This window comes from Anabrus simplex, chromosome 2, assembly GCF_040414725.1.
Source record: "Anabrus simplex isolate iqAnaSimp1 chromosome 2, ASM4041472v1, whole genome shotgun sequence".
In the NCBI taxonomy this organism is placed as follows: Eukaryota; Metazoa; Arthropoda; class Insecta; order Orthoptera; family Tettigoniidae; genus Anabrus; species Anabrus simplex.
In genome coordinates, this window is record NC_090266.1 from 39,878,598 (window position 1) to 39,903,178 (window position 24,581).

The following is a 24,581-nucleotide window of genomic DNA, read 5'->3' on the forward strand; positions in this document are numbered from 1 at the left end:
TACTGCCCATTCTGTATAAACATTGAAAAGAAGGGGCACACTGCAACCTTGCCTCACCCCTTTACGGATTGCTGCTTTTTTTCAAAGCCCTCGATTCTTATCACTGCAGACTGATTTGTACAGATCGCAGATAATTCTTCGTTAACGGTATTTCATCCCGATAATCTTCAGAATCTCAAGTAGCTTGGTCCAATCAACATTATCAAATGCATTTTCAAGATCTGCGAACACGCTGTATGTAGGCTTGTCCTTCTTAATTCGATCCTCTAAGATCAGACATCAAGTCAGAATTGCTTCATGTGTTCCTACATTTCCTTGAAGCCAAATTGGTCATCTCACAACTCAGTTTCAACTTGTCTTTCCATTATTCTGTAAATAATACGTGCTAAAATGATGCATCCTCCCGCAGGTACTGCCACCTTGATGAAGGCAATATGGCATTGCCGGGTGTTTATGGAGGCTTACGTGCTCAAATGACCCTTAGAGCTATGCCAGCGGGCTCCTGGTAGGGCCACCCAAGTTGGACAGGTCTAAGGCGATGGGCCAGACTAAGAGCAGTACCCTGGTCCTCCAGGTTGGGGGTTGGGCGTGGGGTCAACAACCCTACCACGGAAAAACCTCTCGTTACAAACCAATGGACAAAGGAAACCGAACGGATGTAATGGATAAACGACCCTGGCAACGGAAACAGCATATGAATCGGTATTGCGCGACATGGATTGTGAGAACACTGAATAAACCTGGAGGATTACTGAACCTGAAAAGCGAAATGAAGAAATATAATGTGATGGTGGTAGCATTACAAGAAGTAAAATGGAATGGAAGTGGAGTACTTGCAATTAGGACACACACCTTGTCTTATAGCTGTGGAAACAGAGGATACGGAGGTACAGGGTTCCTTGTTGATAATTCATATAAGAGTGTAATATTGAACTTTAAGCCCGGTAATGACAGAATTTGTCTTCTACGAGTAAAAGCCTGCTTCTTCAATATATCTTTCATATGTGTATATGCACCAACAGAAGATGCAGAGTCAGCGGAGAAGGATATATTTTATGAACAACTGGAACATGAATTAGCACTAGTGGCAAAGCATGATGTTAAAGTGGTTATGGGGGACTTTAACGCCCAAGTGGGAAGAGAAATTGCTTACAGGAAAACGCTGGTAAGGAGAGCTAGCATGAGGTTTCGAACGATAATGGTCTAAGGTTGACTGACTTTGTTACGAGTAATAACATGCTTATTAAAAGCACATGGATGCAAAGGAATAATATAAGGAAAGTAACATGGTGCTCTCCTGATGGGATCACAAACAGCCAAATTGATCATGTGCTTATAGATAGAAGGCATGCCTCAGATATCGTGGAAGTGGATAGTTGTCGAGGTGCAGATGGAGATAGTGATCATTATCAGGTGAGAATCAAATAGAGACAAAGGATAGCCAACTACAGACAGATTAAGATAGTTGTTGTACCCAGGTTTCATGATGCTAAGTTAAGAAAGGATGAAAATATAGCACGCCAATATGCAATGCTTTTGACAAATAGCCTTAATGAAATGGAAGTTTGGACAGGAGAGTGTATTGAAGAAATATGGCAAATGGTTAAAGGTATAATATACAAAACGGCCCAAAACTGTTTTGGGCAGAAAGAAACTATCGAGGATTCAGCACTGGTTTGATGGAGATTATAGCAAGAAGATTGAAGAATGAAAGAGGCAAGGAGGAGAATGTTACAGAGAAGAACAAGAACTACTGTAGAAAAATACAGAGAGAAGAGAAAGGAAACGGACAAGGAATGTAGGAAGAAAAAGAGAGAATTTGAGAAACAGTGGATTGAAGAATTAGAAGAGAGAGACTGTTCAGGAAACTAGACATTTTTGTATAAGGGTAAAAGATATAAAGAAAAGATTTCAACCCAGAGCAGTTTTCTATAAAGATAAGGAGGGAAATCTGATTGGATGTAAAGATCAGATGTTAGACAGGTGGGTGGAATAATTTAGTGAACTTCTGAATAAGGAGTCAGGATTTAAAGGTGATGACGAAGAGGTGCAGACAGAAGAGAATGGGCAGGAACAAAGTAGAGAAGGGGTGGACCTGGAATCAATTAAGGAACCTCCATTGCAAGAAGTTAAAGATGGAATCAATGCTCTTAAAAGCAATAAGGCGCCAGGAGAAGACAGCATTACTGCAGAAATGATCAAATGTGGAGGAGAGAAACTGAAAAGGTGGTTGCATGAAATTATGGTAAAGATATGGCAAAATGAGAAAATGCCAGAGCAACGGAATATAACAGTGCTCTGCCCTATACATAAGAAACATGATAAAGCAGACTGGGGAATCATAGAGGAATAGCATTGCTATATATTGCTTATAAAATCTTAGCAATAATCATAGCTGGAAGGCTGATACCATACGCTGAAGAATATCTAGGAGATTACCAGCGCAGCTTCAGAATTAACAGATCTACTACAGACCAAATTTTTACTATCTGACAGATCCTTGAAAAATGTTACGAGTATAACATTGATGTTCATCAGCTGTTTATTGATTTTAAACAGGCATATGATAGTATCATAAGGGATCAGTTGTAGAAGGAAATGAAAGAGGCAGGAATACCTTACAAACTTACAAGATTGGTCCAAATGACTCTAGCGACAACAGCATGTAAATAAAAAATTGAGGGTACTTTATCTAAAGCTTTTGAAATTAACCAAGAATTACGGCAGGGTGATGTACTATCCACCCTTCTGTTTAAGACTGCTTTGGACAGGGTAATGCGAATAATACAAGGGAGCAACCCTGGTGGAGCATTATTTAATCGGGTGACACAAGACCATGCATATGCAGACGATATTGATTTGCTATCCAGGTGGAAACTGGATCTGGAAGGGAAGTTGAGAAAACTAGAAAAATATGGGGCTGAGATGGAACTGATGATTAATCAGTCCAAAACTAAGTACATGCTAATATCGAGGAAAAAGTGTAATGAAGCAGAAAAGTACGTGAATTTAAATGGGAAAGAATATGAACGCTGCAAAAGCTTTAAATATCTAGGGTCAATGGTAGCTGAAAACAATGATATGAAGGAAGAAATAGATGCTAGGATAGCAGCTGGTAATAGGAGTTACTTTGCCTTAGGCAAGGTATTTAAAGCAAGGAGTCTTAGTAGGGATCTGAAGCTGACTGTTTATTGCACGGTAGTGAGACCTATGGTGATGTATGGTGCGGAAACTTGGACTATGACACAAGGTGATGAGGAGTTGCTACGGAGATGGGAAAGGAAGATACTTAGGAAAGTCTATGGACCAATAAAGGATGGTAGACTCTGGCGAATCAGATATAATAAGGAAATCAGAGAGCTGTATAATAAACCAGATATAGCAGCAGAAATAAAGTGTAGTAGACTGCGACGGTCGGGACATGTAGAAAGAATGACAGAGAACAGGACAGTAAAGAAAGTCTTTGATGGGAAACCAGAAGGACATCGTATGAGGAAGACCGAGGATCAGATGGTTGGACAGCGTGGAGGAGGATATGAGACGGATGGGAGTTTGAAGATGGAGAACCAGAGCAGTCAACAGAGAAGAGTGGGTGGAAATTCTCCAGGAGGCCAAGGCCCTACAGGGGCTGTAGCGGCAAGGAGTAAGTAAGTAAGTAGTAAAATGATGCATGCATGAGATACAAAACTTATGGTGCGGTAGATTCAACACTTGTAGGCCCCAGCTCCCTTGAAAGTAGGTATAACAATATTCTGCCGAAAATCGGATGGTACTTCTGCTGTCTCATACATCTTACACATTAAATGCAATAACCTCGCCATGCTGGTTTCTCCTACGGCAGTCAGCAATTCCGAAGGAATGTCGTCAATTCTACGTGTAGGTGCCTTGTTCCTATTTAGGTCTCTCAAAGCTCCGTCGAATTCTGACCTCAAAATTGGGTCCCCCACTTCATTAGCATCACCAGCCGTTTCTTGTTCCAGAACCATGTCATCTACGTCTTTCCCTTGATACTACTGTTGGATATGTTCCTGACAACATTCTGCCTTGTATTCATACCTTAGAAGTAGTCTTCCACCCGAGCTCTTATTATTCATACACCTAGTTTTCCTCTCTCCAAAGGTTTCCTTGATTTTCCTGTATGCACCATCTACATTCTTTATGACCATGGCCCTTCAAAATCTTTGTCCTTCTCCTTCAGCCATTCTTCCTTAGTTGGCATGTACTTCATCGACTACAACCCTCTGTATTCTTTTCTGCCGTCTGCATTTTGTATTCTTGTAATTTCGTCGTTCATCAAAGACATCCAGTAATTTCTGAGTTATCCATAGATTCTTGATTGATCCATAGTGTAACTGTTCCCTCTCGTCAAGACACTTGGGGAGATGAAAGTTATTATCTTGGGACACATGAATATTAAATAAACTATTTGTGGCTTGCCAGCAAATTGTCACGCAAATAGAAACAATTACCTTTCCATGGTTCCCCATTTCTCTATGTAATGTTTGGGCCCCATGGTTACAGTTTTAAATAAAACTGTAAACCAAAATTTATATTTACTAGCATAGAGACTTATACTTAGATCACAGGGGTAGGATCTTAAATAATTAACCATTAAGTATCGCTTAAGAAAGAAAATTAACGCAATATAAAATACAAATGAATTTATTATACAAAAAATGAGATGAATCGGAAAAGTTTCCTTAAAGCGTGGAGGAATTTAGAATTTAATTTACTGAATTTACTTATTGCTTGCTTTATCTAATTGAAGCTCACCAATTGCAGCTTTCGTTGAAGTCATCCGGTTTCCGTGGTTACTCGTTCTCTTCTTCTCGATGTAGAATTTGCTCCATGGACATCCTTCCTTCCTTTTCTGATGTAGTATGGGCTATCTGGACTAGCACTCCCTGCTTGCCTAGTCTTTAAATTAGACATTGGCCCTATACTTGTAAAAACTGATCAGCGTTGATCGTATAAGGAGAAAATGCAGAGATATGAATTTTTCCATATTAGTAGAAATCTCAATCCAACTGAGCTATACTATTTATACGGTACAGACTTGTACCAAAATTCCATATACTTGAACTAAACATAGTTCTTCGTCCACAATATTTACTGAATATCACACAAGCCATAAGCTTGTTTCGTTTCACGTAGATCCGATAACATTACCGCACGTAAGTACTGTATCGAAGCGATAACACATTGTACAAAAATAGCTATGTCGCGGAGCGACCACACAATGTTTCAAAATCAAATCACGTCGTTCAAAGTAGAAGTAAAAGTGATGGAGTATCCGTAGTTAGGTTGTAAGGTTGTAAGGCTGTTAGGTCTAAGTTCCCGTTCTCGTGTTGAGAATCAGTATATATCCGGACTCACCCCCACTCTTGGTAACAGCTTAATCTCAAAAACTCATGTACAACGAAGTATCTGATTCGTTAGATCGAAGCATCAACTCCCCTTCTCTTCCTCCTCGACAAGTCCAGAAGGCGTAGCGATGATATAGCTGACCAGCTTGCAAGCCTCGCGCACGGGTCGCTGTTTACTAGCATTGGTCATAAGATAAACCCATGACGCACGCAAAATCCCAAGCTTCAAGAAAAACCCTCCGTATACACAAATATGAGATGAAATGAAAACAACTATGTCTCAACATATTGAGCGTATTTACATCATAATGAATTCTTATCCTACATAATATAATAATTTAAATAATAAAACGATGTTATCATATATACAATATGATTCCAAAATGCCTTGATTACAAATGATTGACGTTGAATAAATATGTTATTACAAATAATTGCCGATGGCGGATAAACTTGATATCAAATGATATCGCGTAAAATGATATTATATTAAATTAGTAGGGCTGGAGAGCCTGGACGGTTGCATACGCCCTCCTGTTATTTACAGATATAACATATATGAAAATAACACACTACAACAAAATGGCTGATATATACATTATTACATCTGACACACACTTAATAAAAACATACATAATTAAATCTTGTATCTCACTGTAGAGTGTCTGTTTCAACGATACCAGATAACATTAGTAATAAATCCTGCCAATTTTCTTGCGAAAGTTTGTCAGCGACACTCATAATATTTACAACAACAGGTAAATAACTCTATCTTTGCACTTCACCATCAAAGTGTTCGGCAGTTCCAGGTTATATTACATATACACCACACACACACGTAATCACACGTGGATTACCTCTCTTAGATAGCTGCAAGCAATTTCTTGTTTTCGTTGCAAAAATTATTACTACTTAGAAAATTATTGCATTAATTTCCTTCTGCAGTTTCAAAACAACATAATCCCAAGTTACTCATGGCTTCTACAATGGCGTCAGGTCTACGTTCACAACCTATACATGAATTCACGTTTTCCAACTCAAGTACATTTAATGTTGTCAAAACAACGTCTGGGAGACATTACACTTAATTCGCAGAAATATATCGTCTCAGAGAGCGAATATTATAAGTGCCCAACATGACACGATTACCATCCTTCAATCTGTATGCACAAGGACCAACCCGACAATGAATCTGGAATGGATCCTGATACAACAAAGATAATTTCTTCGTCACTTTCTCTTCACTGGACGAGAGCATGGGAACACGTAACAGAACATAATCTCCTACCTGAAATTCGTCTAACACCTGACGTTTCTGCTGTCTGCTACGCTTCTCAGCCGCTTTAATCAAATTCTCTCTCGCTAATCTGACGTATATCTGAGAGTCCCGCTGAGGTTCCTGTGTATTACGTAATACTTTTGTCAGCTCATTCCTTGGATTGCTGCCAAAATGAACCTCTAATGGGGTGAATTTCGTACTATCACGCTGAACCATGTTAATCCATTTCTCAATCAACGCTAAAGAACCAACCCATGCAGTGTGCTTGTCATGGACTAAAGATCGCAACATCCTACCTAATTCCTGAACATACTTGACACTAATAATCTTACTACAACTAAGACCTGTCGCTTTCCTCAATAAAAGATTGACACACTGACTACTCGAAACTTCAATAATACCATCCTCTAACATAGCTTCAATTTGATTGTCTACTGCTTTAGCATACTTATGTGGAATCGGATATCTCGGTCCAGCGAACATACTTTTATCCAGCACTGAAAATGAGTGTTCACACACATGTGTTTTGCCAGGTTTCGATGAAAATACTTCTTTGTGTTCTCTCAACACATACAACAATCGGTCCCTCTGACCTTCTTCCAAATTGCTACTATCTACCGCTTCTCTCAAAGCATCATCGTGGTTCTCCTCTAACCACACTTCAAATAACTTAAAATCCTCTCTCTCTTCTTCATCTTTTGAAACCTCATTAACACACCACATGTTACAAACCTCCACTTTCGTCTGAACTTCGGCATCCCACGTGACTTTAACATCCTCATTATCCCACCTTAAATATACTATCGCCTCATTGTAATCTAGCCGAGCTGAGTATAAACTTAGCCAGTCAGATCCCAAGATAACATCAAATATAAGATTCGGAATAACAAGACAGATCTGAATTATCGACTTCCCGTTAATACAAATAGGTATGGCAACTTGTTTACATATTTGCTTGGATCTTTTACCTACAGCAGTGACGATATATGTGGATTTCACAGGCATTTCTTCAATCTCAATATTCTCCTTCTTTCTGTCCTCATACCACTTCGAACTTACACATGATCTTTGACTGCCTGAATCCAATAAAGCCTGATACTGCGCCCTCCATATAACGATCGTAACAACGGGGTTCTCACTTTTACTACCAACATCGACTTGATCCATTTCCACTTCCCGTAATAACTCATCTCTAACATCGAGATCATAATTCATGTGCGTCATTACACAATTTCTCGCAACATGTTCTGAAGACTGATAATCTCATCTCTCATTACCGTCTACTATCAGTTTAAATTACTGTGTCTCCTTGTATCCTGATTTCGGCTTGTACCTTCCTCTATATTGCGTTCCCTCTGAACATTTCTATTTTGCTGGTGTGACTGATTACCCACAGGTTGTTGTCTCGGATGAAATTGACCACGGTGATTGTGTTCTTGTCTTCTGGGTGGTGTCTGATAGTTTGTGTGCTCACGTGTACTACTACTATTTAAAACATCCATTTTAGCATTATCTTCCCTGCTACTTTCGGTTTTAGTCTGTTCGATCTCCTTTATTTTTTCTTTAATCTCTGTCTACTTTTTCTCACTTCCTTCTTACTTTCATTCGTTTCGTTCCTAATTTCAGCCATCCCTTTCCTAATTTCTTTCATATCTTTACTAATTTTATTTAACCCTTTCATTTCCTTCCTAATTTCATCCGTTTGCTGTAATATCCTTTGCATTTAAAAACAGTTGTCGAATATTCATTTCACTAATCGTATTACCTTCTTTCTCGCCCTCCATCCTATCTACATCAGATTCTGTGTTATTTTCCATGCTCCCACCACTCTCCACCGTTTTCTCTACTTCAATGCTTTCATCTACAACATTCCTAGAATTCAGTGTCTCGCCTCCCTTTACTAAGTTTCCGCTACGCAATTTCATGTCCTTTTCACCTTGTGCAGCCATGAATCCCCCAAAATCACACATACAAATTATATGGACACTCACTTAACCCCCACAAACACAGATTCAACTTTTACTGCCTTCTTTCCACGAATACTTAATGGTTTTCGAGCTCCACGTTGGTGCGACAAATGTAACTGTTCCCTCTCGTCAAGACACTTGGGGAGATGAAAGTTATTATCTTGGGACACATGAATATTAAATAAACTATTTGTGGCTTGCCCGCAAATTGCCACGCAAATAGAAACAATTACCTTTCCATGGTTCCCTATTTCTCTATGTAATGTTTGGGCCCCATGGTTACAGTTTTAAATAAAACTGTAAACCAAAATTTATATTTACTAGCATAGAGACTTATACTTAGATCACAGGGGTAGGATCTTAAATAATTAACCATTAAGTATCGCTTAAGAAAGAAAATTAACGCAATATAAAATACAAATGAATTTATTATACAAAAAATGAGATGAATCGGAAAAGTTTCCTTAAAGCGTGGAGGAATTTAGAATTTAATTTACTGAATTTACTTATTGCTTGCTTTATCTAATTGAAGCTCACCAATTGCAGCTTTCGTTGAAGTCATCCGGTTTCCGTGGTTACTCGTTCTCTTCTTCTCGATGTAGAATTCGCTCCATGGACATCCTTCCTTCCTTCTCTGATGTAGTATGGGCTATCTGGACTAGCACTCCCTACTTGCCTAGTGTTCAAATTAGACATTGGCCCTATACTTGTAAAAACTGATCAGCGTTGATCGTATGAGGAGAAAATTCAGAGATATGAATTTTTCCATATTAGTAGAAATCTCAATCCAACTGAGCTATACTATTTATACGGTACAGACTTGTACCAAAATTCCATATACTTGAACTAAACATAGTTCTTCGTTAACAATATTTACTGAATATCACACAAGCCATAAGTTTGTTTCGTTTCACGTAGATCCGATAACATTACCGCACGTAAGTAGTGTATTGAAGCGATAACACATTGTACAAAAATAGCTATGTCGCGGAGCGACCACACAATGTTCCAAAATCAAATCACGTCGTCAAAGTAGATGTTCACAGTAGAAGTAGTAGTGATGGAGTATCCGTAGTTAGGTTGTAAGGTTGTAAGGCTGTTAGGTCGTAAGGTCCCGTTCTCGTGTTGAGAATCAGTATATATCCGGACTCACCCCCACTCTTGGTAACAGCTTAATCTCAAAAACTCATATACAACGAAGTATCTGATTCGATAGATCGAAGCATCAACTCCCCTTCTCTTCCTCCTCGACAAGTCCAGAAGGCGTGGCGATGATACAGCTGACCAGCTTGCAAGCCTCGCGCACGGGTCGCTGTTTACTAGCCTTGGTCATAAGATAAACCCATGACGCACCCAAAATCCCAAGCTTCAAGAATAACCCTCCGTATACACAAATATGAGATGAAATGAAAACAACTATGTCTCAACATATTGACCGTATTTACATCATAATGAATTCTTATCCTACATAATATAATAATTTAAATAATAAAACGATGTTATCATATATACAATACGATTCCAAAATGCCTTGATTACAAATGATTGACGTTGAATAAATATGTTATTACAAATAATTGCCGATGGCGGATAAACTTGATATCAAATGAAATCACGTAAAATGGTATTATATTAAATTAGTAGGGCTGGAGAAGCCTGGACGGTTACAATAGTTGATCTTTCCTTTCTTCCTAGCATTCCTACAGCAGCCCTGATACCTCGATCATCATGACTGTCCATTCTTCCCCTATTGTGTTTGCTTCAGCCTTTTCACTTAGTCCCTTATCAACAGGATCCTTGAAACAATACCTCGCACTTTCTTCTTTCAAATTGTGTAGATTCTATCCCCTTGCGTTCCTTCCTTTCTTCAACTTCTTCAACTTTAGATGGCATTTCATGATCAATAAGTTGTGATCAGAGTCCGCATGTGCTACTGCGAAAGTTTTGCAATATGTAAAGTAAAGGTTGAGGGTACTTTATCTAAAGCTTTTGAAGTTAACCGAGGATTACGACAGGGTGATGTACTCTCCACCCTTCTGTATAACATTACTTTGGAAAGGGTAATGCGGATAATACAACGGTGCAACCCTGGTGGAACATTATTCCATCAAGTGACACAAGACCTTGCATTTGCAGACGATATTGATTTGCTATCCAGGTGGAAACTGATCGCAGTGAAGTCTATTTGATATCTTTCAGTATCTCTACGTCTCATCCACGTATATAGACGCCGTTTCTGGTGTTTGATAAAGTATTAGCAAGGACTAAATTATGATCGATGCACCGGGCTAGTTGTGCGCTCAGCTGCGAGTTTGCAAACGGCAGATAGCGAGTAGATATTTTCAGCAGTCCATCTCCTTCAAACTACTTTTCCGGTGTCTGATCAGTAACAGGTTTTTCAGTAACATGAATAGAAAGTTGTGGTTGCATCCTCATTATCTCAATTTTTTTTCTTCTGGTCGTAGATACGCAGCCTTGAGTCTGTCAGCGGGAACATTATTCTTTCCCGTGGTTGCTAATGGTAAAATATTTGTCTTGCCTACTCACAACTAGAAATGGTCCTTCATATTGAGCCTCAAGAGCCTTTTTTAACTCTGTCTTTTCTGAGGAACGCGTGTGAACTCGAACGGAGGTCTTTATGGACGTACACAGATTTTGATGAAGCACTGCAAGTTGTAGTAGGTTTCAATCGTCCCATGTTCCTTGAAGTTGTTATTCTAAGAAATCTCTCCTTTTGTGTACTACTGATGGTTTCTCGAAGAATTCTCCTGGAAGTCTGATTACATTTCCACACACCATCTCAGCAACTCAATATCTCCAACATTCTCTGAGAGCTTCTCAAGAACCTAATGGCACTGTTGGGAAGATCTCTGTCCATTTAGGGTTCTTTTGAGTTTTTATTGCAGTCTTGAGGGTCTGATGTAATCGCTCTATTTTCCCATTTGATTGTGGGTGATAAGACGTGGTATGCTGAAATCTTGCTCCCCAAAGCACGGCTAACCTCCAGAATAACTCGGAATTGCTCACCGCGGTCGGTAATGGTAGCTGCAGGCGCTCCAAATCTGACAATCCATTTGTAGTAGAATGCTTTTGCTACTGTCTGTGCAAAAATATTAGTCTTAGGTATGACTTCCATTCGTCCGTGAAAAGGGTCAATAAAGGTAACACAGTAGATGTTGCATTCTGATAGTGGAAGTGGTCCAATTATATCAACATGTGTAACTCTGAATCTGTCACCTGGGTGTTGCAATTCTCCTAGTTGAGTCTTCTTGTGTCTTATACCTTATTCCGTTTACAATTGGAGTACGCCGCCGAACAACGCTGTATGGCACATTTCGGGTGAAATTGAGTAATTGATGGAACATCGCTATATGGCATGCCTTACAACTGCAAAAGTCGCTGAAAGGTCAAATATCTATCTCTGAGTGGCAGTAATAGTCATAATTATATCTGAAGCACTTCAGTGGAATAATGCTGTACAGCGAACAAGATGGCGGTCGTTAGAGGTATGCACGTTGCACCAAGCACTATAAAACTACTTAATAGGTCAAGGAAACGAAACACTAACATGTCTCAGTGGAATGGTGTGAAACGGAAGAAGTTAAGGGACTTCGGAATACCATACAAATGCCTAAGATGTACAGAGGTAGCTGGAAAGCCACCTCCATATAAGACGATTCGAACAAAGCTGTATGTGTTATTCCTACTGCAACGCACAAAATTTCCGGTATCCATATTGTCATGAATATCAATTAATTTTTCTATAAATCAATGTACGTGCTATCTTTATGCAATTTTAAAATGTTATGACTGATGTTGAATGTAGGTACCATTGTGAAAGATGGGTTATAATTTTTACACTTTATCTGCTACGCTGCATTTGACGATCCTAGATTTAAATGCCTTTTTCAGTGTAAGAGGGTTTCTTCTTATTTCCCATTTTCTTGTGCATATGTAGTGGTAATAAACCACAGACGAGACAAAATGTAAATATTCAGGGGCTGAAGGCGGTGCGCGCTCAACAGACCTTCATTTCCATGGCACGGAACGGCTAGCGAGAACACTTCCATTTAAAATGCGCAGGGGCGATCTCGACCAAGACTGGATCACGGTACCTCAGCCCTGCACATGTAATACGAATTGGTTCTTACCTTCCAAGTGATTTAACAGTTTGCAACATTGAGAAAAACCGTGTGTATTGAAATATGTTAAAACTCTTATATTAGTTTTTAAGTGATATGCCTGTAAAATTTGGTTTCGATTAAGAAGTGTGCGCTAGAACAAGGAATTACGGTACTTACGTGCTGTTGTTGTTTGAGTCATCAGTCCATAGACTGGTTTGACGCAGCTCTCCATGCCACCCTATCCTGTGCTAACATTTTTATTCCTACGTAACTACTGCATCCTACATCTGCTCTAATCTGCTAGTCATATTCATACCTTGGTCTACCCCTACCGTTCTTACCACCTACACTTCCTTCAAAAACCAACTGAACAAGTCCTGGGTGTCTTAAGATGTGTCCTATCATTCTATCTCTCTTCTCGTCAAATTTAGCCAAATCGATCTCCTCTCGCAAATTCGATTCAGTATCTCTTCATTTGTGATTAAATAAGCCTACCCCAGTGCTGTCCTAACCCTCTTTCTTTTCCGTGCCACCGGTGTGTCAGAATGTGAAAGCTCCATACCTAAAAAGGACGTGAAATTGCTTGTAAATATTATATTCGGAAGATAATAAATATATCAATAACTACTCCAGTAACCTCTATAGGCTTTCCTAAGAGCAATGTAGAAAAGCAGATATCAGAAGGGTTACTCCTTAAACAACAATCTACCATCTGCGGGATGCAACACTCGAGGCTTCATTCACAGTAACCGCGCTAAGCGATTCCCGCGTAAAAATATAGGTCAGACAACAATCGGGACTCAGGGTGACCCGAAGCGATATGAATGGAAGATGAAAAAAACTTCCTTCGGGTCACTGGTGGGCCGATCAAAACTAGCAGTATGCCTCGATCCTTTACTTATATTGGAACACTAGGTTGCCATTAGTTAACGGAAATTCGTAATTAGGACGTAGTTACTTACTTCGCAATTCTGGGAAGTTCGCACCGACGGAGAAGAGTAACATGTTTCGGGGCACATGGTGACCCGAACCGCACGGAACGTGTTAAGACTTCATTTCCTAATCTAATATTTCCTACATCACCTTCCTTCGTTCGACTGCACTCCATTACTTTTGTTTTGGTCTTATTTATTTTCATCACGTACTCCTTACCAAAGACTTCATCCATACCATTCAGCAACTTCTCGAGATCTTCTGCAGTCTCAGATAAAATAACAATATCATCGGCAAGTCTCAAGGTTTTGATTTCCTCTCCTTGGATTGTGATCCCCTTTCCAAATTCCTCTTTGATCTCCTTTACTGCCTGTTCCATGTAAACATTGAAAAGGAGAGGGGATAAACTGCAGCCTTGCCTCACTTCTTTCTGGATTGCTGCTTCTTTTTCAAAGCCCTCGTTTCTTATCACTGCAGACTGATTTTTATACAGATTGTAGATAATACTTCGTTCTCGGTATCTGATCCCTATCATCTTCAGAATCGCAAATAGCTTGGTCCAATCAACATCAACATGCACGCTTGGGTCCACCATAGTATAACAGCCCCGAATGGCTTTGGCCTACCAAGCGACCGCTACTCAGAGCGATCACCTGAAGATTACGAGGCGTCGTGTGTTGAGCTTTTTAGACCGCTGCCGCCATCTTACCGTCAGATAGTTCGTAAATTTAATCACGTAGGCTGAGTGGACCTCGCACCACCTTTTAGATCCAGGTAAAGATCACTGACCTGGCCAGGAATCGAACCCGCGTCCTCCGTGTAAGAGGTAGTCAGGCTACCCCTACACCGCGGGGCTGGTTGATTATAACTAACATTGTTTAAATTTCAAAGATATGCATTTTGGCGTAACTGATCCAATTCTTCATCGCTTTAGCAGAGCTTAATATAAAGAAAAAACGATGAACTCGATCTAGATTTCATAAACAAATTTTTCTTAAATGTCGACGCCACTTGAATAATAATAATAATGATAATAATAATAATAATAATAATAATAATAATAATAATAATAATAATAATAATAATAATAATAATAATAATAATAATAAAATGGCCACTTACATTTAGGGCGCCAACTCTGTTCTGCGTCATGCCCTTAATTCTATGGCCTAACTTGAACAAAAATGAAAGGAATAACCTTCCGAAAGTTTTCATTGCGTTAACATTTTTCTTGGAGCTAATAAAAGAAACCATATCCCGGTGGGTAAATTATCAAACCTCTATTCTGCTATAGCGTTAGCTCGCGAACTTTATGTGGTTCAACATGCTTTGTGACTTAAAACCCTGTTTGAAATTACCGTGTCATGTTGACCATCCTGTCGTCAAATTTTGACATTGTAACCTCGCTCAAATAACACAGAAAACACTCATACTAGGCATAGCCTTCCGTATGGTGAAGGTGTAATGGTCCTTTTACTGCGATTAATATGCATTTGCGTCTTACTTTCACCTTTGCTAATCCATATAATGGGTAACGTGAAATCTACTTTCAAACCTAACGTTACCTTAATTAATTTGCATGTTCTTCGCGTCATTCGTATCCGATAATATGGATACTTCTACGTCATCAATATGCGAAAAAGCAACAGAAACATCACACATCGGGCAAGCAGTTATATAACCACCGTGTCCAAAACACAAACAGGATGTAAAAGGCATCATACAAAACCCCATTTTGGCCTGCGACACTTATATATCCCCGTTCCTACCATCAAGGTAATTTGCCGCAGACTAGCCAGCCACTCCCAGGCGTGCTCAATTCGAACAAAGAAAAATATAAATAGCTTAAAATTACACCATGGAATTGATGGAGAACATATAACTAAAATGGACATGGTGAGGTCAACTAATAACTATAAATAATACAAAGCGAAGCATGACGTCAGTTTAGAGGAAAACATACTTATTCCAAAATTTTAAAAAATACGAAAAGAATAGCAAAATTCATCAAATGTGATAACAAATTTACAGGACTCATATCATTCCCTCGGGTTACAGAGTTCATCTTGATAATCCAAATATATTACATATTAACAAGCGCATGCCGGCACACATACTTAACATTTGCAAGGAAAATTTCTTCAAAGTTATCAATTTAACTGTATGGCTTACGTGCTTGCACCACGCTTCTGGCTAGTTTGTTAACTCTTTCGACTTTTGGTGAGTATTTCCCCTTTCCTGCACAATTTACATTGCAGTAGGGTTCCTTAACCCTAAAGATAGGACGTGTTTTAATGCGTGTTGGGGAGAAAAATATAATCTATCTATACAAAACAAATCTACGCTGAGTGTTAAAATGTCCTACTATTATCCACCCCTCGATTATGAGTAAACTCACGAGCACAACAAAAACACCGTGGATCGAAACTGCACACCAACAAAAGTCACATGAATGGAAAATATACACAATCAAAGAACAAAAGCATGTTGCCATATTTTCCAGGCATCACCAAGAAAAAGCATGCCGCATTTATGCACCTCTCACTCACACACAGTCTTGATGGAAATATAAGGAAATAATTTTTTACACTTTGAGCAATCACCCCCTATTCAACGTAGGTTCCTGAAATAAATTACATGACACAAAATCAATCAACTGGTGGCTTAAATCAACGCGGATTCCTGAAATGAATCACATGACAAAAAATTAAAAAATAACAGAGTAGGCTTCAACCTTCAACACATAACTAAACGTTGGTCTCCGAAAAAGAGTACATGACACAAATAATCCTCAGCGAGGTCATATCATAAAAGAAAAGTCAATATAAACGTCGCGATATAAAAATCTCATCTACAGCATCAACCGTAGTGACATGAACAAACTCCAAAAAACCAACACAGCTATAGGCCGCTAAAATAATCTCTGCTCGGTAGAAACACACATCATACACTCCTTTAACACGGTGGAATGACTCAAAAGCGGAAATGCAGCCCCCCAAAAAGTGCAGCAAATACCAAAACATCCGGGGTCCACACACGCTGCTCACAAGTCTACCCGAGGCAAGTTACACAATCAAGAATAAGCAGGCCTTTCAAAATGAGGAATGCGTCCCCTTACTCGTCATCACACAAAAATATCACATGGCATCAAGTTGCCAAAAGCTGATACAAATATAAATGACGTCGTCTAACATTCGCTCTTAAGAAAGGAAAACAACACCGCGCTGGTCACAAATCCGTGCACTCGAGCTCGTAAAGTTCAACTTTAATATAAAACGGCCACTCCGTAATAATACAATAACTAGAAATTGTGCAGTTATCACATAGATAAAACATGTCTGAAAATCTGAAATTGACTGAAATGTCCTATCCTTTCAACTTGAGAAAATCGCATCAATAATAATGATAATAATAGTATTAAGATTTAAAGAAAACTGTTTCTTATATTCGGAACTTGGAATACGAAACTGCGATCGAGAAACTCGTGAACCAACCACTAATTCCCACTCATCTTTACATTCAAATAATAATGAAAATCACACTTACAGGGGTCGTGTATTTAATGTCCAACATCCCACACATTCTCATTCACACTTCATGCAATAAATCAAAGAAAACTTGACGGCATGTTTTCGTACACTTTGAAATCCCATTACCAATTGAATCTAGTCCTTCCTGCCTTTAATTTAAATATTTTGACATTTACATTTAAGCCCACTGCGTCTCAACATCAAACGAAAACAATTCCAACATAAACGAGGCCAAAGCAAGAAACTGCCTTGTAAAAAGAATGACGTTGACCACTCAGCTATAAAATCTGAATAAAATTAAAAGCAAGCTGTGACCACATGCAACTGGTCCACATGTAATTTACAGTTATTAACATTTACAAGTTTTCTAACATTTTCTGAAATAGGACGTAGTCCTTCCAAACAACAGCTAAAACTACTGAAATTAAATTATAAAACTAACCTAACCCAATAGATACATTAAAACACATGCGCACATACATAGTAACATTGATAATCGAGTACACATCTTTTTGTTGATTCGACCGCCTGCCTACGGACAGCCGGCTCCCAATCTTAACCATATTGACTGCGATACTTTCAAAATTGAACTGGATCAGTCCTTGGTTCTCCATCCTGATGTAGAAAACTGTGGTCTCGTCGTCTTGCTGCTTCTTCCGGTTCGGATCTTGACTAAAGTGTCCGTTCATTCACGGTACTAAAAAACTGTGTCAAGACAACCTGCCACTTACTATCTACTAAAGTCGGGGTTATTTCTAGTGGCCGTGTAAAACCAGTTCCCGTTCAGTCGCGGGACACGTCTTTGCTTACCTAAGAAGGTAACGAAGTCAAAGTTTCCCCGCGCACTCCAAGTGTTGACTGTCTTATGCCACAGCTCAAACATCTGTAAACAGTACACAAACGCTGGACTAGAAACAGTGGTGTTCGTGTCCTCCAAAAATCTACTTTAAAATAGGAAGGGAACTGTGCGTGTAAATGATCATCTCGGGAACTGTTCTTTCCCTCTGAACTTCGAAGATACTAAATGCAAATTTATCAAAGTTAAATCATGAGTAATCAAATGAAGTCTGAGCGTATATAGCTAAATGTTAGAAGTCCTCACACGATAAAGATTCATAATACCTGCCTCCGAACTCGCTTCTTCTCACGACGTAATACCTCCGAATATTCCTGCCGAATAATGGGGTAGCTAGCCCGCTTTTTAAATTAGTCTTCACAGACGCCGTTGTATGCTCATTTAGGGCCATCTTTCACTTTAAGCAATGCATAGCCAAATCGGAATGATGCTACCTTTCCATTGGCTCAAAACATCGCGTGCCTGACACTTACTTCAAATTTGTATCGTATGACTTTCTATCCTCTCACCGGGCTTCGAAAAATGTGGACCGTTGGTCCACGCCGTCGTATTACAATATTTCCTTGTTCTAAACCAAGCACCTGATAGTCGGATGCGTCATGTAAAAATCACTCCTTAATATAGCTTGCGTACAAATAGAACCTCGACTTCAAGCTTTATATTGAAATTGTGAAATGTATTGCGAAAGTATTTGGTCCCTGCAAGTTACCGAGGCACAAAATAATGAAATATTTACTGTACTCTCAAATAAATGATTAATTAAATGAGTACTTCAATAAGGGCTCAACACCTAGGTACTTACAGTGATCCCCATAAGGAACTTTCAACCCATCAACGCAGTAATTGAAACTGATAGGACTTTTCCTATTTTGAAACTCACAACTTGATTTTTAACCCCGTTTATCACCATACCATTGCCTGCTGCCTATCTCACAACATTATAGGGGTTATTTGCAGTTGCTCACAATCTTGTAACTTATTTCTTACTCTATACAGAATAACGTTATCCGCTAAAATCCTATACCTGATTCCTTTTCTACATTCATACCATTTATATTGCATACTGAAAATTTGATCCTGACAGATCCTCTGTGGTTTGAGACCACACTCGTTTTCATCCTACTTACTCTTACAGTTGATAGCACCGTCCCTTCCAAAATCCCAGTGAACGGCTGGCCTAGTATACCTCGATAGTTATTTTAAATCGTCCTGTTCCCCGGCTTATAGATCGGTATATATGCTACTTTTGTCCAATCAAAAGGTACCTTACAAATACTTCATGCTAATCTTATTACGCTTCGAAGTCATTTCATTCTAGTCTTCCCGTTATAATTCACAATTTCATATCTAATTGTACCTATCCCTGCTGCTTAATGACAAGGGAGTTTATTTACCAACATTTCCACTTCCTCAGGCGTAATTTCAATAGTGGCTTATACTGAGGGCTTTCATGGCTATCGGTGAAGCTCAAAAGTCGAATGAGAACGATGGACATCTAAAGCACACTATAATGTAAGCATCTGACACATTCCTCCATTTACAAAACTTGAAAACAATTAGAAAAAAAGTCGTACGCATTGACAGTGGGGACTGATACTGCTGAATTTCCAATAGGTGCTGTTAACCAACGCGTTCCTCGACGTATATACTTCCTCACTTCATACTTATGATTTATTTACACTGACTGACAGAGCAAATGCAACACCAAGAAGGAGTGGTCAGAACTTTATGCCAATTGCAGGGTAGACTGACGTCACTGAGGTATGCTCATGATGTGAAATGCGATTGGCCCACTTCGTACCGTGATTTCTCAGCCGACAGTCATTGTAGAACGTGTTGTCGTGCCACAGGACACGTGTATAGCTAAAAATGCCAGGCCGCCGTCAACGGAGGCATTTCCAGCAGACAGACGACTTTACGAGCGGTATGGTGATCAGGCTGAGAAGGGCAGGTTGGTCGCTTCGTCAAATCGCAGCCGATTCCCATAGGGATGTGTCCACGGTGCAGCGCCTGTGGCGAAGATGGTTGGCGCAGGGACATGTGGCACGTGCGAGGGGTCCAGGCGCAGCCCGAGTGACGTCAGCACGCGAGGATCGGCGCATCCGCCGCCAAGCTGTGGCAGCCCTGCACGCCACGTCAACCGCCATTCTTCAGCATGTGCAAGACACCCTGGCTGTTCCAATATCGACCAGAACAATTTCCCGTCGATTGGTTGAAGGAGGCCTGCACTCCCGGCGTCCGCTCAGAAGACTACCATTGACTCCACAGCATAGACGTGCACGCCTGGCATGGTGCCGGGCTAGAGCGACTTGGATGAGGGAATGGCGGAACGTCGTGTTCTCCGATGAGTCACGCTTCTGTTCTGTCAGTGATAGTCACCGCAGACGAGTGTGGCGTCGGCGTGGAGAAAGGTCAAATCCGGCAGTAACTGTGGAGCGCCCTACCGCTAGACAACGTGGCATCATGGTTTGGGGCGCTATTGCGTATGATTCCACGTCACCTCTAGTGCGTATTCAAGGCACGTTAAATGCCCACCGCTACGTGCAGCATGTGCTGCGGTCGGTGGCACTCCCGTACCTTCAGGGGCTGCCCAATGCTCTGTTTCAGCAGGATAATGCCGGCCCACACACTGCTCGCATCTCCCAACAGGCTCTACGAGGTGTACAGATGCTTCCGTGGCCAGCGTACTCTCCGGAGCTCTCACCAATCGAACACGTGTGGGATCTCATTGGCCGCCGTTTGAAAACTCTGCCCCAGCCTCGTACGGACGACCAACTGTGGCAAATGGTTGACAGAGAATGGAGAACCATCCCTCAGGACACCATCCGCACTCTTATTGACTCTGTACCTCGACGTGTTTCTGCGTGCATCGCCGCTCGCGGTGGTCCTACATCCTACTGAGTCGATGCCGTGCGCATTGTGTAACCTGCATATCGGTTTGAAATAAACATCAATTATTCGTCCGTGCCGTCTCTGTCTTTTCCCCAACTTTCATCCCTTTCGAACCACTCCTCCTTGGTGTTGCATTGTCACTGTCAGTCAGTGTATATACTCGTAGATAACAGAGTGCTGGTATTTCACTGCCGTTTGCTCTTATAGAACTAATGTAGTTTTCCTTTTATAGGTAGATCTGCTAAAATGAAATGCAATCTTTCAAGTTTAGATTTCATCTTTCGAGGTTGAAATTGAGCCCATGATCATGGGTAGGACACCACCACTGACCTCCCGAGTATCAAATCAATCAGTCGATCAATACTGATCTGCATTTAGTACAGTCGCACAGGTGGCAGATTACCTATCTGTTGTTTCCTAGCCCTTTCTGAAATGATTTCAAAGAAATTGGAAATTTATGGAACATCTCCCTTGATAAGTTATTCCAATCACTAACTCCCTTTCCTATAAACGAATATTTGACCCAATTTGTCCTCTTGAAATCAATCGTCATCTTCATATTGTAATCTTTCCTACTTTTAAGGACACCACTCAAATTTATTCATTTACTAATGCCATTCCACGCCATCTCTCAGCTAACAACTCGGAACATACCACTTAGTCCAGCAGCTCGCCTTTTTTCACCCAAGTTTTCCCAGCCCAAACTTTGCTACATTTTTGTAACGCTACTCGTTTGTTGGAAATCACCCAGAAATAATCGAGCTGCTACTCTTTGGAATTTTTCCAGTTCATGAATCAAGGGTACCTGATGAAGGTCCCATACACTGGAACCATACTCTAGTTCGGGTCTTACGAGAGACATATATGCCCTCTCCTTTACATCCTTACTACAACCCCTAAACACCCTGAAAACCATGTGCACAGATCTGTACCCTTTATTTACAATCCCATTTATGTGATTACCCCAATGAAGATCTCTCCTTATACAAACACCTAGATACTAACAATGATCCTCGAAAGGAACTTTCTCCACATCAACGCAGTGATTAAAACTGAGAGAACTTTTTCTATTTTTGAAACTCACAAGTAAGCTAATGAACCAGTGAACGATGAGTACGACCGCTGGTAATGCTCTAAATTTCAACACTATTATTTAATAATAATAATAATAATAATAATAATAATAATAATAATAATAATAATAATAATAATAATAATAATAATAATAATAATAATAATAATAATAATAATAATAGTGCTTGGCATCTTTATGGGCCTGGCGGTAATCCAATGAAGACGAAATGAATGGCAAAACATCATAAGCACCCAGTCCCCAAACCAGGGGAAGAAACACTACGAGGGCATTGGTTCTGAGAATTGAACCGGCGCAATCGGACACAAAGGCAAGCATTCTATCCATTTAGCCACAAATCCGTACTATTGTTTGCTAAAACCTTGGGCTACCATCTCTAATGGGCAGGTATTGAGTATCGGTAGGCAGAGGTCAGGGTAGTGGCTTGTGAAACAGCAGGCTTCTCCGTTGGCTCTTGGCTGCAGCTCAAAACGCTTAAAGCTTGACGTGCACGAAATCAAACATCGAAATCAACCTAAACATGGTGGTAAGCCACGTATTGATCCCACCATACGCCACTGAATTTCACCAACACCATTGTTTTCCTCCGCATGAGATCGCTTGTTCACAGTCTCAAGAGGAGGATTTTCTTTTACATTGAGAAAATTTTTAAAATTTACTTCCACCTGTCCAGTGATTTCCTGGGATTTAGTATGAGTTCACCTGATTTACGGAAAGCACTATTAATTTCCTTTTTCTCTTGCTTTCAACTGTAAGAGTGTTACTGTCCAGAAAGATTTCCCTTGTTTAACCTAGTCTTTCTAGGCTATTACAAACGTCCCCTCACGACTTCTTCTTGGATTTATTAACTATTTCTTTCAATCTGTTCCCTTCCTCTCTGCACAATTCCCTGTCTGCATCAGTCTTTGTTTGGAGCCATTTCTGATAAGCCTTCTTCTTATGTTTACATGCTGTTCTCAATTCTTTATTATACCAAGATGTTCACCTTTTCCCATCTTTAAACGCAGTTCTTCTAGGCATTTCCTTGCTGTTTCTAATACAGCATACCTGTATGCCACCCAATCTCCTTTTATACCCTGAAACTGCTTACTGTTCATTGTTTGCAACTTTTCACTAATGTTATCCATCTCCTTCTGTCTAATTCCCTCGTCCTGGAGATTTTGTACTTTTATTCGTCTGCAGAAAGATTTCAATTTTTCTATTCTAGGACTAGAGATACTTAGTTCACTACACATCATATAGTTGTCTTCGAATATTAGCGAGAAACTTGCAAAATTATAACATAGTTCCTTTATTCAAAGTCAGTTGACCGTTTACTGCATACTGTTGCCGTGAGGCAACATATATCCTTTCACCTGTATAAATGGTTGCAGATTGTGGACAGAGGTAGTTCGTAAAACTACATATATACAAATGATGCCTTTTTCTTACATATAATACTATCTGTAGTACCCAACGTGGCCCGGATCGTTCTTGAATGTTTAGCTAAGATTTGTACTACCGGTTAGTTACATGTGAAGTGATATTTTATAGAATTCCCTTAAGATATGTTGAATTTACGATATATAATAAGTATTTTTAGAGTTATTTACATGCGTTTGATTTCAAGCTTTAATTTAATTTGCGAGTAGGACTTCGTCCTTGTGAGAGCTCGAATTGACTGGGAAGTATTTGATCCTTTCAAAAATAATATGTGATAAGTACCTATGTGTATTTACCCGTCGCAGTATAGATACGATGTACACGATTTCAGCCGTCAATGAGATTGTCGAAAATGAACCTTGCGACCCCAAAAGCAGTGGAAGTGGTAGAATCTCGGTCATTTTAGACTATTTACTTTTAAGCCCCTCTCAGTGGAGGCTGAACGTGGACTTAAACGGCATCCAGAGCGTCACAATTAGTCTCAGCGACATAAAAGCAATGAATTCAACATTAATATCCGTTATATTCCATTATATTTACTTTTCATTCCTTCCCATTCCCCATTGGGAGTTGGGATGTTTCGTAGTTTTTTTCAGGTGGTAAGTCATATATGTGTACCAAGTTCCTCAGTGCTGTTCTGGAACATACCCACGTACACATCCATAATCTCGATTATTTTTACATTAATTTTCATCCCTTGTCAAAACCCAGTGTCAGAATAGTAAGCCATGTGTATGCCAATTTTTAGAAGGGCTGTGCTGGAAGAAACACACGTACATTCCTAATTTCGGTCATTTTGGACATTTTCTTTTCCACCCCTTTTCATCTCCATGCAGAACATGCTGAACATGGACTTCAACGACATCCGGATTGTCATCATTCACCTCAGCGATCGCGAAAACTATGGACTGCACATTAATATTTATCGCTGTCTATTATGTTTTAATTTTTCACCCCTCTTTCTGTGCTTTTATAATTCACCCCTACCCATAGGGGTGCTGGAGGTATCTTATCCTATAGTAATTTTTTACCGGCGATTTGGCCCTGCAGTTAGGGGCGCGCAACTGTGAGCTTGCATTCGGGAGATAATAGGTTTGAGCCCCACTTTATTTGATTTTC